Source organism: Cricetulus griseus (genome assembly GCF_003668045.3).
Source record: "Cricetulus griseus strain 17A/GY chromosome 1 unlocalized genomic scaffold, alternate assembly CriGri-PICRH-1.0 chr1_0, whole genome shotgun sequence".
NCBI lineage: Eukaryota > Metazoa > Chordata > Mammalia > Rodentia > Cricetidae > Cricetulus > Cricetulus griseus.
Genome location: NW_023276806.1, coordinates 235,860,685 through 235,873,932, shown reverse-complemented (window position 1 = coordinate 235,873,932; position 13,248 = coordinate 235,860,685). Strand labels below are relative to the sequence as shown.

The following is a 13,248-nucleotide window of genomic DNA, read 5'->3' as shown; positions in this document are numbered from 1 at the left end:
AAGAGAAATTATAACCTAACACAGTAGAGGAGGAAAGAAGCTTTGACGAGCACATTGCATTGCTCAGGGTCACAGTTGACTCGTTTCTCTGGTGTGAGTGGATGCCAAAGCCAGACTTTACAATGTAATTAAAAAACAGATGAAAGATAAATCAATGATATGCTAATTGGCTTTTAAAGGCTCCAAATTAATTATTTGTGTAAACTTCTCAGCTCCTAGAAAGTGTAAGTCATTCTCAACAGTTTTTTTTTTAAATGCCTTGACATCGTTGTTAAATGCTTATAAAAATAAGGATTCAACTGGTCGGTGGTGTTGCACACCTTTAATCCCAGCACTCGGGAGGCAGAGGCAGGCAGAGCTCTGTGAGTTCTAGGCCAGCCTGGTCTACAGCATGAGTTCCAGGACAGCCAGGGCTGTTACAGAGAGACACTCTGTCTCCAAAAACAAACTAACAAAGAGGGTTCAAATCTGATCAGGCACTTGAACTGTGAAAAGGCTTTTGTTCTGGTTGGGAAAGGAAAAACTAACCTGAAGGGTGGTTTGGGACTTGAAAGGTGCAGAAATGAGGGAATTAACAGAGCAGCAGCCAGAGCAGGTGGAAGTTCAGATCTGTGTAAACAACACTGAGACAAAACCTGGAGAGAAGAGGAGGAAACTCCTCTTGCTGGCTGAGGTTGGCCTGAGAGACCAGCAGGAACCATTGTCGTTTTAAACAAGTAAGCACAGAGAACTGAGCTTGCCTGGAGTGCCTGCTGGACCCTGGGTGGTCATCTCCTTAGCTGTGTTCCTCATGGGGTGAGCTTGTTGCACCCTTCCTCTCTGTCACTCAGGTAGATCTCCAGCATGGTTTTTCTGGGACTGTATTAATATGCCCACGTGTCCATTGGTTCCAATTGACCATTCGCTTTTGGAATAACTTCTTTGTTGACCTGTGACTGCTAGGAGGTGCCTGTTGTGTACATAAACAGGGTGTGGAGTTTTGCATTCAAGATGGAGCTGAATGCTGCTTGTAAAATGCTTGTCGGACAGCTTGGATGCCTCTATTTCACATAGTGTGGAGTGACAGAGCAGGGCTCAACCTGAAAACCATAATCCTGCCCATACTTGTTAAGGCGCTTCGGACACTCATTTCTTGAAATTATGTCACACTGTTTGTCTTCTCTAGCATTTTGTTTTCTTAGCTCTCCGAAAGCATCTTCAGTATCTTCCCTTCTGGTTCATCTGCTACACTAGAGCGGTCATTCTACCCATTTGCTTCAATGGGATGTGTGCCACTAGCATGGTTCCCCTGTTCTCTCGGCTTCTGCTTTGTTGCCTTGTGTCATTACCCAAACACTCTATCCCCACCTTATATCCTGGCTCCTTATAAGTAGACCCACCCTTCCATCTTGTGGCCCTGGGCCACCGCTTTCCCTGCCAGAAGTCCTGCTTCCTTAGGTACTGATCTCTACCTACCTACAGGTACAGTACCTGGAAAACTAAAATACATAACAGGAGAGATAAAAAGACGTTCATGTGTCTTTTAATGTTGAATCTGTACTAACTTGAAGCCACAGAACACTTGGGACAAACTTAAAATAATTGGCCAAGCATTTCCTCCTGAAATCAGGCCTGATGAGAGTTGAAAAGAAAAAATGTCAATACATTTACGCCATAAACAACCTGTTCTACATTCAGACAAATCCGTCTCACCTAATTATGTTTCTGTGTCATACTCCCCTAAAACGGGTCCCAGTCATAATGTGTTAGTAATGGTCTACTTCAGAATGGCACCTCTGCCCTACACAATGAAGTATTTTCTTGGAGTGATTTTCTTTTTTCTTTTTTTTCCCCCAGATCTTCAAGAGGAGATTATTTGACACCAATAATGTACTTGTAGTTTAGTTCCTGTTGCAGGCTTTGTTCTTAAGCTGTTGTGGAGCCCAGCCTTTCAGGGCAGAGCCAGGAAGCACTAAGCAAAGACTGCATTATGCAGTTGCAGCTGCAGATTTGTAGTCCTGCCATGGGGGAGCATTGTATTCTGTTCTCTAATTTCTTCCCAGAGAGACAATAGGACATTGCTCTTTTAGTTTTCAAGAGGACATTAAACATTCTCTTCCAACACAGCCATGTTTGACTTCATTTTACTCTGACTGGGTAAAGTGTTTCCTAAATGTTGTAAGGAATATTGAGGATTCTATTGGTGTCATAATTTCTCTATGAGACTTTCTGGGAGCTTCCCTGGACCTTCCAAATGGGTAGGAAGATTAAGAGCTAAATTGTCTGCTTGCCTTTTAGTGATACTAAATTATAAAATCAAGTGCTGTACTGGAAATAAGAGTCACAGGACACACACACACACACACACACACACAGAGAGAGAGAGAGAGAGAGAGAGAGAGAGAGAGAGAGAGAGAGAGAGAGAGAGAGAGTATGGTCTCTAGGGATAAATGCTAGGAATAGGCTTCCAGAAGATGAGTTAGAAAGAGGAGTAAAGGGACAATTTTACTGAGCAGTTCTAGGTAAGAGTAGAGTTGATTGGCACAAGCTGAAACAGAGCTCTAACACATGATGGGAGTGGGCTGAATGGATGTGGTCTCATCTCCATCAATTCAGCCTTAAGTACGTCCTCCTCCTTTGAGTACTTGATGAAATGCCGCCTTGATTGTTCTTCTGAAGCGTCTATTCAGAGGGTTAATTTCTCTTCTTTCTAAACTCTGTGGTCTTAAAGTATATACTTCCTCTTCTCGTGTGCATGCATAATGTATATCCATACATACATTATTCATGTTTTAAAATCTTCACAGCTATTTTATCTTAAAATCCCATTGCTTTGTTTTAATTTTTTGCCCACCAGTCTCTTCACTTTTTCCAAACGTCTTTCTTACTTTATAGACACCTCCTTCTCTCTAAAATAATATGATGAGATTTACTATAAAATATTGGCAACTTTATTAAACTGTTCTATGTAGCCTACATATCATCTATAAAATGAAAATTCTACTTAGGAGCTTTCCTTGAAGATTCGAGAGACACTCGGTTTTACATGCAGATTAAAAAAAAAAAATCTATGTCTTCAATGGTTTCTAAAAAAACATTACTATTCTCTTTTCCACCTTGAGTGAGGTTTTTAAATGACATTTGGATGCCTTGTATTTATAGCCTTACTTTAAAAGTCTGTGTTCTTGGTGCTAAAACGTCAGCATAAACTAACAAAATACAACTTGATAACATCTTTTGAAATTTTTTGTGAAATGATTTGTTGATCATTTATTTAATACTTGTTTCTTTGACTCCTAAAACTCATTTAAAATCAGCTAGCTAGTTAATATTACATATTCACAGTAAGATATCTTTCAGCATGTGTGTTTGTGATTCATCTTGGGAATTAGAGCATGAATTGTCATGCAGTCCCTTAAGGTAAAAATTATTGGCATTTATAAATATTTTTAAATTGTATGTGTTCCATAAACTTCTTGGGTATTTTTATTTTATTTTCAGTTTTTTTAGACATGGTTTTTCTGTGTAACTGCTCTGACTGTCCTAGAACTTGCTCTGAAGACCAGGGTGGCCCAGAACTCACAGAGATCAGCACCTGTGCTGTTGTTAAGGACGTCTACCACCACCACCACCACTGCTGGCTAGCTTCCTGATTACGTTTCCTTGATAATAACTTTGATCTCGGTCAATTAAGTAGTATTGGTGGAACACATTTAAATCATAACACTTGGGAGGCTGAGGCCAGTGGATCACTATTGAGTTCAAGACCAATCTGATCTACATAGGGAGATCCAGAACAGTCAGAGCTACATAGTCTCAAAAAAATACAGTCTTATGAATAAAGGCAGAGGGTTTTTGTTGTTGTTAAAATATCAATGTGCTGCTTGTGGTTTTCCTATCATAAAAATTAACCATATTTTAGTATTTTGTTTTCTCACATTTTTTTTATTCCCTCTATTACCTCAGATTTTTCTGGTCTAACTTAGAATCTCTGTCCTATTAGTATTTGCAAGTATAAAATTTAGTAGGGTGCTGCTAAATTGTGAGAGAAGTTGGTCTAGAAAACTAAGACTGGCGTCAGTAGATTTACTTTCTCTCGTTTAAATAAAGTACTATTTTTTCTGTGAAGCACCAAGATTTATCCAAAGCTGAACAAAAGAGGAAACTTTAAAAAGAATTATTCAAATTTTAGATGTGTAGGGAAGACCCATTTACAGTTGTCTCATTTAGATTCCCGAAGCACTAGCTTAAAACAAGCAAGCATAAGATAATGTATCCACTGTCAGTTTAGATGCCAGCAAGTACTGTAATAGCAGAGGATCCACAGCTAAATGGTCTCCATGTACTCACCCCTCAAGCAAGCACACACTGGAAACCTGCTGTTTGCCAGGTCTTGGGGCTCACAGACAAATACAGTTTTCTGCCTGACCAGAAAGAAACAAGTGAGTAGATACTAAGACAATGCAGAATGGTGGCAGTATGCACAGGTCAATGGGGAGAGGTGTGGGGAGCAGTTTCTGCCAGCCTATTCCTTAGTTTAAGTTGCTGGTTTGAACCACTGTGTGCTTATTGGAAATTTCCAGTTTACAGAACAGAACGTTACAGACTGCAGAGTTCATAGAAAGGATTTTGAGGGACTCTCCTTTCAAGCTATAATTTTAATGTTGAAAATTAAAAGTTTAAATTAGTAAGATACTTTATCATAACTTGATACTTTAAACATAACTTTTTTAAACATTCAATTTTAGCTGGACATAGTGGCACACACCTTCAATTCCAGCACTCAGGAGCCAGAGGCAGGCGGATCTCTGTGAGTTCTGTATAATGTGTGTTCCAGGCCAGTCAGAGCTATGTAGTGAGAGCCTGTGGTTTTGTTTGTTTATTTGTTTTGCTTTTTGTTTTTAAAGCATAGCTTTCATGAATTTAAACTACTTTAGCTTTCACTTGGGTATACTAAACTTTGCTTAGTCGTGTATACTTCTAGATAAATGAACAGATTTGTGACCCACACTGCTTATAGTACCTCCAGATATACTTACAAGCAAGGCCCAATCACTGAAATCATCTAAAATTCCAAAAGATCAAGCTTAAAACTTGAATTTCAAAAGAAGTATGGCGTAGTAGCACATGCCTATAATCCCAACACTTGAATGTAGAAGAATCAGAAGTTCAAGGTTCTCCTTGGCTCCATAGCAAGTTCAAGGCCAGCCGAACCACGTCTCAGAAACCACATGGCACCAACAAAAACACAAAGTAATAGTCTTGTATTGCTACAGGTTTTACTGTTGTGGTTAATATAAGCTGTTGTAGCTAAAATATTTAAATAAATACGTTTTGTAAATAAATTTATATTTGCCCATTAGGATTGGGTTCTGATAAAGATAAAATAATGATTTCTTCGTAGTTGAAAAGTAGTTTTCCTAAAACCCAAAGGAAGAGATGCCTCCCCCCACACACAAAACATCACAGTGTTCATGACATGAGGGAGACTGTCAGAATCCTACTAAGGTGTCTCTTCAAAGAGAGATGGCTCTAAGAATTGAGCATCGCCTGATGTGAAGCTGGGACATAATTATTACCAACAGAACATATAGAAATGTCAGATATTCTCTGTGTGTGTGTGTGTGTGTGTGTGTGTGTGTGTGTGTGTGTGTGTGTGTGCTGTTTGTACCTGTGAATGTGTATGAGTACACATGTGCATATCCATATGTGCACTTGAGTGTGGAGACTAGAGGTTCATGACAAGTGTCTTCCTTGATTGTTCCCCACCCTTATTTTTCTAAGATTTATTTATTTCTATATTATGTGTATGAATGTTTTGCTTGCCAGGAGTCCTGGATTGCCCTGGATCTAGTTATATTACAAGCTGTCATGTGGTTGCTAAGAACTGACCCAGCAGCAAGTACTCTTAACCTCTGAGCCATTGCTCCCTCCCCCACTTTAATTTTTTAGGTCAAGGCCTCTCACTGAATCTAAAGTGCCTCATTTTATCTACGGTGGCTGACCAGTGAGCTTTGAGTGTCCTTCTGCCTCCACCCTTTCCTCTCCCAGGAGCCAGATTACACCTGATTTTTTACACGGGTGCCAGGGATCTGAACTTAGGCCTTTATGTTTATGAGGTGAGCGTTTTATCCACTGAGCCATCTCCCAAGCCTGATGTCAGGCCTGATGGGTTTTTGTTTGGTTGGTTTTGTAACAAAGTCAATAATAGGGCAAAAAAAAAAAAAAAAAAAAAAAAAAAAACCAAAAACCAGAATCTCAGTGGTGGAGAACTTATCTAGCACAGGCAAGGTGCTAGATTTAGTTCCTTGTGTCTTTTAAACAAAAAAAAAAAAAGGAAAGGAAAGGAATGCCAAAAGGTACCCAAGTATGCAAGAAGGCCCAAAGACGGTTGGACCAGCTGCACAGCGGTGAGATATAACAGGATACTCTCACGTAATAACAGTCTTCGTTTGGTTCTGACATCTAAATGTTCAAAAATACAGTTTCGCAAGTTTTGAGGAATATACCTACTTTTGTGCTTGTCACACGGTATAGGATACTATAGACGGACTTTATAGGATATATTTTTTGTTTTTCTTTCATGTATCTGGAAACTTGGCAAAAGTCTTTCCAGTACTTAAACTGGCAGCACCTAGTTCCAACTCTTGTGACTGTGTTTTCTACAGTGTGGGGGAAGTCTTGGGAGAAAGGGCAAGGGAGAGGGGTAGTCTTTTTTTTATGTATGCATTTTCTTTTTAAATTTAAACTAGAAACAAGCTTGTTTTACATGTCAATCCTAGTTCCCTCTCTCTCCCCTCCTCCCTTACCCCTCACCAACCCCCTATCTCATCCCCTTTCTGCTCCCCAGGGAGGGTGAGGCCTTGCATGGGAGATCATAAAAGTCTGTCTTATCATTTGGAGCAGAGCCTAGACCCTCCCCCATGTGTCTAGGCTGAGAAAGTAACCCTCTATGTGGAGTGAGCTCCCAAAGGGATAAATACTGTTCTACTACCAGAGGCCTCATAGATTGCCGAGGCCTCCTCACTGATACCCATGTCCAGGGGGTCTGGATCAGTCCTATGCTGGTTTCCTAGCTATCAGTCTGGGGTCCATGAGCTCCCTCTTACTCAGGTCAGCTGTTTCTGTGGATTTCACCAGCCTGGTCTTGACCCCTTTGCTCATCACTCCTCCCTCTCTGCAACTGAATTCCAGGAGTTCGGCTCAGTGCTTAGCTGTGGGTGTCTGCTTCTGCTTCCATCAGCTGCTGGATGAAGGCTCTAGGATGGCATATAAGGTAGTCATCAATCTCATTATCGGAGAAGGGCATTTAAGGTAGCCTGTTGACTATTGCTTAGATCATTAGTTGGGGTCAAACTTGTAGAACTCTGAACTTTTCCCTAGTGCCAGATTTCTCTTTAAACCTATAATGGCTCCCTCTGTTATGGTATCTCTTCTTGCTCTCCTCTATTCTTCCCCTGGCTCAATCTTCTTGCTCTCTCATGTCCTCCTCTCCCCTCCTCTTCTCCCCTTTTCTTTCTCCTAACTCCCTCTCCTCTCCCCCATGATCCCAATTTGCTCAGGATATCTTGTCCTTTTCCCTTTCTCCGAGGAACCATGTATGTCTCTCTTAGGGTCCTCCTTGTTTCCTAGCTTCTCTGGCAGTGTGGATTGTAGGATGGTAATCCTTTACTCTATGTCTAAAACCCATATATGAGTGAGTACATACCATGTTTGTCTTTTTGTGACTGGGTTACCTCACTCAGGATGGTTTCTTCTAGCTCCATCCAAAAGGGGTAGTCTTTCACATAACTGGCATCTCTCCATCATCAGGATCTTAACAGTTTGATGTCAAGGTTACTTTTGAGGAAGTGGCTTAAGGTACATTACCCAGCCTCCTTGCCCTGCCAAAGTCTACCATTCATCTTTTGAGTTACTAAGCTGTATGAAGTGATCACCATAATATCAATTACTGACTTTTCTCCAGTCTACTAAGTCTGGTTCCTTCAAAACAACAAAAGTACACAGGGCACCCCTGCTAAGGGAGTCTGTTTCTTTCTGTAGATGAGTCCTCTTGTCATGATGTCAGCCTTTCTCTTACTATGTCACACCCAAAGCTTTTGTGGAATTTTTCTCTTCACGTAAGTGTACTGAACCTAGAAGCACACCTAAGTTCTGCCCTAGCCCCCCCACATTGACATTGCCTTGGCAAGGTATCTTCCTGGTTCAAGAGTTTAAAATGTTTGGAAATAGGGTCATTCTCTACTGGACATGATGGCCTAGAACAGTGGTTCTCAACCTTCCTAACGCTGTGACCCTAATACAGTTTCTCATGTTATGGTGACCCCTAACCATAAAATTATTTTGTTGCCACCTCATAACTATAGTGTTGCTACTGTGATTAATCGTAAAGTAAATATCCAATGTGCAGGATATAGACCCAGAGATTGGGAGCCCCTACCCTAGATATTCAAGGGTTGGTGAGATCTCAATTTAATATTCGATTTATCAATTTCAAACCTCGGTTAAGCACAAATTATCCCCTCCACACACATGTGCTAACGTGCCCACACGAGTATGGGTACACACACACACACACACACCATCTGGTGTCCAGCAAGGTCACAACTTGCAGTGCCACCAGCTGCCAGTGGTCTTCATGTTGTCAGGTGGGTTCTAGAGTCCAGCTGTAGTTAAGCAGCACTAGGCCTGAGCATCCTACATCCCCACTTACATCCTGCCACATGTGGATTAGAGACCAAGCAGCCCTGCCTACAAGTGTACTGTTTCCTTTAAAACTAGTTACATCTAGTTGATTTTGACAGCCCCCCTGCCCATTCTCTGCCTGCTTCTTCTGTTGTGAGTAGTGAGTGCAGCCCAAGAAATGATGTGAGTTTTCCAGTTAAAGGATTGGGCTTTGGGTTTTTTTTTTTTTAAACTTTTCTTTGGTGTATGTACTTGTTTATTTTGGGTAAGAGAGTTTTTAACCACTAACTAAAATGTGTCATGTGATACTTTTTCAATTCTGTGGCTCGTGAAGAATGATGCTGTTCAGCAGTGGCCGTTTTCTTTAAACTGTTGTTTCCCAACAGGCCATGTGACTACAGAAGCTCATTCCCAGGACCTGTGATTTCACACCCACCTTAGACAACTGTCATTTGCTTTAAAGACCGTTTTTTATAGTCCTTTTAGATTACTGCCATATTTACTAAGGCGTGGTCATCCTGGAAAAATGGCACACATACAAAGGATTTGGGGGTTCAAGACAGGGAGCATTTTAAAATGTAAGGTAGATAGTGACTAGTCTGGCCTCAGTTCCTTTTCACATTGCCATCTGGTGATAAGTGCTTGTATTTCTCTGTTCTTTTCCACCTTTGTGAATGTAACCATCCTACAAACGCACCTTCTGGGTCTCTCTGCGCTCCTAGTCAACAGTGATTCATTGATTTTGGCTGCACAGTAAGTCAGCCACTATTATAGCACTGTGAGTCATGGAGGCTTCTGACTCTCATTTACTCCCTGGAAGAGGGAGTGCACAGCTTTGCTTCTCAAGGGAGTTAAGAATTACACTGCTTTAGAGCCCTGAGCTCTCTGAATCATCTAACCTTAAGAGTTGACATGATTATTCCTAATTGACATGGGGTTTGACAGATTATTCTAGTGTTTGGTTCTACCTTCACAGTTAATGACATACAGGCTTTGAGAAGCCAGTAGATTCAATTTTTCCGGCACTGTTATATATCATTAGAGCACAATGTCATGCAGAGAGTATAGTTATGTCCCCAGTGAATTCATAAGATACTGCCAGTGAGGGTCTGCCTGCTGATCCCAGCCTGTGGGTCCCAATTCTGTATCTTCCATTCTTTGTCTTTTCCTTTTCGTCCCTGCCTCTCATACTACAAAAGCACAAATTTTAGGCTTCATTTATTCAGTAAATTTGTATTGAGGAATTCCATGCAAAGAGATTCTGAAGACATAATAGACATAGCCTTTGTCCCTTCACCAAACTTCCAGTCAAGTACAGCGGTTGGGGGACCTAATCCATCCTTCTACCTGTCTTTGCATATAAAGTTTTATTGAACGTAATCATTACCATTTATTTATGTATCTGTGACTGCTTTCACACTACAATAACTGACTTGAATAGCTGGAAAGAGACCCTGCAGTTTTCAAAGTAAAAACAAACAAACAAAAAAAGTACTGTTTGACTCTTAAATAAACTTACCCAACCCCTGCTTCTTAGGTAATAATAGAGACATTACATAAATGCAGCCTGGAGTGTAGCTAATTCTTGTCAGTACTGTTAGAGAATGTCTACTGAGAACTGTGGCCACAGGTGAAATAGAAGGAACCAAAGTTAATATCTTCATATTGATTTTAGGAAAATGCTTCTGACTGCTGTGAGGGAAAAATGATGAGGGAGGCCATGAGTGCATGGCGAAGGGAGGCGTGAGCGTGGTATGGGGCTGAGGAGCAGAGCCTCTTCAGCCCGTCAAAGTTCAGAGTGGAATTCCCCTCGGTACTGATTATGGTCTCAGATAATCTGGTCAGCCCCTTCTGTAGGGTCATGACCATGCCTCATTCACGAGATTACACAAGCTCGTGCATGAGAAGAGTTTGGAACACACTGATCACAACCATCCAGCCATCACTATCATACTATCTCGTATGGTACTACTATCATAATAATCTTCCCTAACGGGGATTGGCCAAAATGAAGTAAATCACAGCAAGGATAATTGAAGCAGCCAAATTCAGTAACTACCCAGGTAACAGAATTGACAGGAAATTATAAGGGGCTGGATGTCAGTAGAACAGATAAAACAAGAAGTTGACGTGAAATGTAGCTTTGGATCAGCCCAATAGAGGGTGGGTATCCTGGGTCAGAGGTCGGGAAGACTTTGATGAAACCGTTATATGAGGCAAAGGGCAGGTACTGTTACACATAATGTCGATAAATGGAAAGGTCCAGATGTGTACATTATCTGGAAATCAGAAGTGTGTTGTGGCGTGGGGAAGTGGACAGAAGAAACATCAGTATAAAACTGGTCACTGAGCTTGGAAGAAAGTAAGGTAGCCAGGGACAAAGATAGAACACACCCTAAAAAATATAGAACCCTAAAAATACTAACAGCTTCGAGCTGACAAAGAATCATTATGTCAAAGAAATGATCGAAACAACTTTTAGTGGAAGACACACATGAAGTCAAACTCCATCTCAAATCCATATTCTTCTGATACTGCTTCCTCTTATGAGACATTAAGTAAGTCCCTTACTTAGGGTTTCTATTGTTGTGAAGAGACACCATGACCACAGAAACTCTTATAAAGGAAAACATCTAATTGGGGTGGCTTGCTTACAATTCAGAAGTTCAATTATCATGTTGGGGAGCATGGTGGCCCACAGGAAGACATGGTGCTGTCTACATCTTCATCAGAAGGCAACATGAAGTGGTCTGTGAAACTGGGGGGGAGGGATATCGGTATCTTGAGTATAGGAGACCTCAAAGCTGGCTCCCACAGTGACACACTTCCTTCAACATGGCCACACTCCCTATGAGATTGTGGGGGCCAGTTACATTCAAATTACCACAGTAAATTAGTGTGTGGTGTGGCTCTTCTGTTCACTCATTCGTATCCAACGCCATTTCCTTTCCCCAGCTTCTATCAACTCTCACACTGATAATATGAACGTTCGAAGGGAGTGAACTTCTGCTTAGGTTAAATTTGGTTCAATATCAATAACTTTGTTCTCATACCCTGCAGTGTTTTCTAATGATTTCTGTTTTGATTCATCTACAACACTACGCATTGGAGAGAGTCAGGAAACAGAGAAAGTGGCACTCCCCTCATCGGAACCACAACATTGGCTTCAATACTTGCCCCTCTGTTGCAGAATTAGTGTTATTTAGGGTGCATTCTTCTTAACTGGCTGATCCTGAGGGACTCTCCAATCCCTCATGAACAGTTTTGGCCAGATGGCCTTCTAGTTATTCACTCTTACTGTTTTAAGTTTGTGTAAAAGTAATGAGTTTCATTTCTGTGTGTCTACATGTGTGTGTAAGAGAGTTCATACTTTGTTTTCCCATGTTCCCCTTTCCCACTGCCCTCCCTTGTGTCCCCTGCCAGCCTCTGGCTGCCACCTGCCCCCAGAGTTCCCCTCTTCTGCCTTCTTCTTGCATTGCCCTTTCTTTTTCTAGTTGTTTGCCTCTGATGTTAAAGGACTCCAAAGATAGATGCAAGCATAGTCTCTTCTATATAGCCATGGGCTCAGAAACCTGATCCAAAAGCCATATCTTCTGGAAGAAGGGCATCACATTTATGTAATGAAGCTATGTTGCATCTTATATTTCATGTTTTATGGACACCTGTGCAAAACTTTAAAGTGACCCCAAATAATGACTAGTGTATTTCACCCAGTTCTAGTTTTTACACTTTTGTTATCTTTGGACCATTTTATACTATCTATGAAGAATTCTTGTCCCCTGAAATGGAAATTGTGTATAATGGAATGCAGTTGATTGCAGCCATGTATAAGCAAATATTCTTGACATTTATGTACTTGTTTGTTCTTTGAGTTTATCCTTGAAACCATTGTAACATGTTACAGACTCTTGTTAGTGGAGTAACTAATGTCTACATTTCATATTAAAATCATTTGTTTTGTGAACACATGTATGTTCATATGCATCTCTGGAGAAATTCATAAGCAGTTGATACCTATGATTTCATTGCAGAAGGAAAGGTAGAAAATCTTGTTTTCATTGTGTGCCTATTGGATCTGTAGCTTATTGGATATAATAATATTACACAAATAAATGGATAACTTTTTTAATAAATCATGTTGACTTCTCTAAAGTCAATCCTTAGTCACTCCTTAACTAGATTCCCATGTGGAATAACTTACTACAGAAATTTCTATCTCTAATGAATTGCAAGTAGGTAGCAGCCTAAACACACGGTTGTACCTGGAGCTCTCATGTATTCTTTAAAATGAAGTTTTGAACTTTACTTCTCAGGGTCATGCAATTTAAAATTTTGAGGGGGATTGAGCTAGCTCTGTTATTGACCTGTTAGGGAATGGTGTAATTGAAGTGCGTAGCGACCGGGCAGACAAGTTGGCCTACTTCGCAGTTCACCAGGAGCCTTGCATTACCCAGCTGTGCAGGCTCTATACCTCCTGTGCCCAATTACAGCTAACACTCTGCCTTTAAGCTAGTAGCTCTCAGTAGCTCTCCGGCTTAGGTGCCTATTACAACCTGGGGAGCTTTCAAAACTCTGCATTCCCAG

At 40.9% G+C, this 13,248-nt stretch overlaps 1 protein-coding gene across 2 annotated transcripts in view; it reads left to right on the top strand.

The window, feature by feature from the left end:
• Galnt7 (polypeptide N-acetylgalactosaminyltransferase 7) overlaps positions 1-13,248 on the top strand; it is a 128,312-nt gene that overhangs the window by 51,564 nt on the left and 63,500 nt on the right. The window lies entirely within an intron of this gene.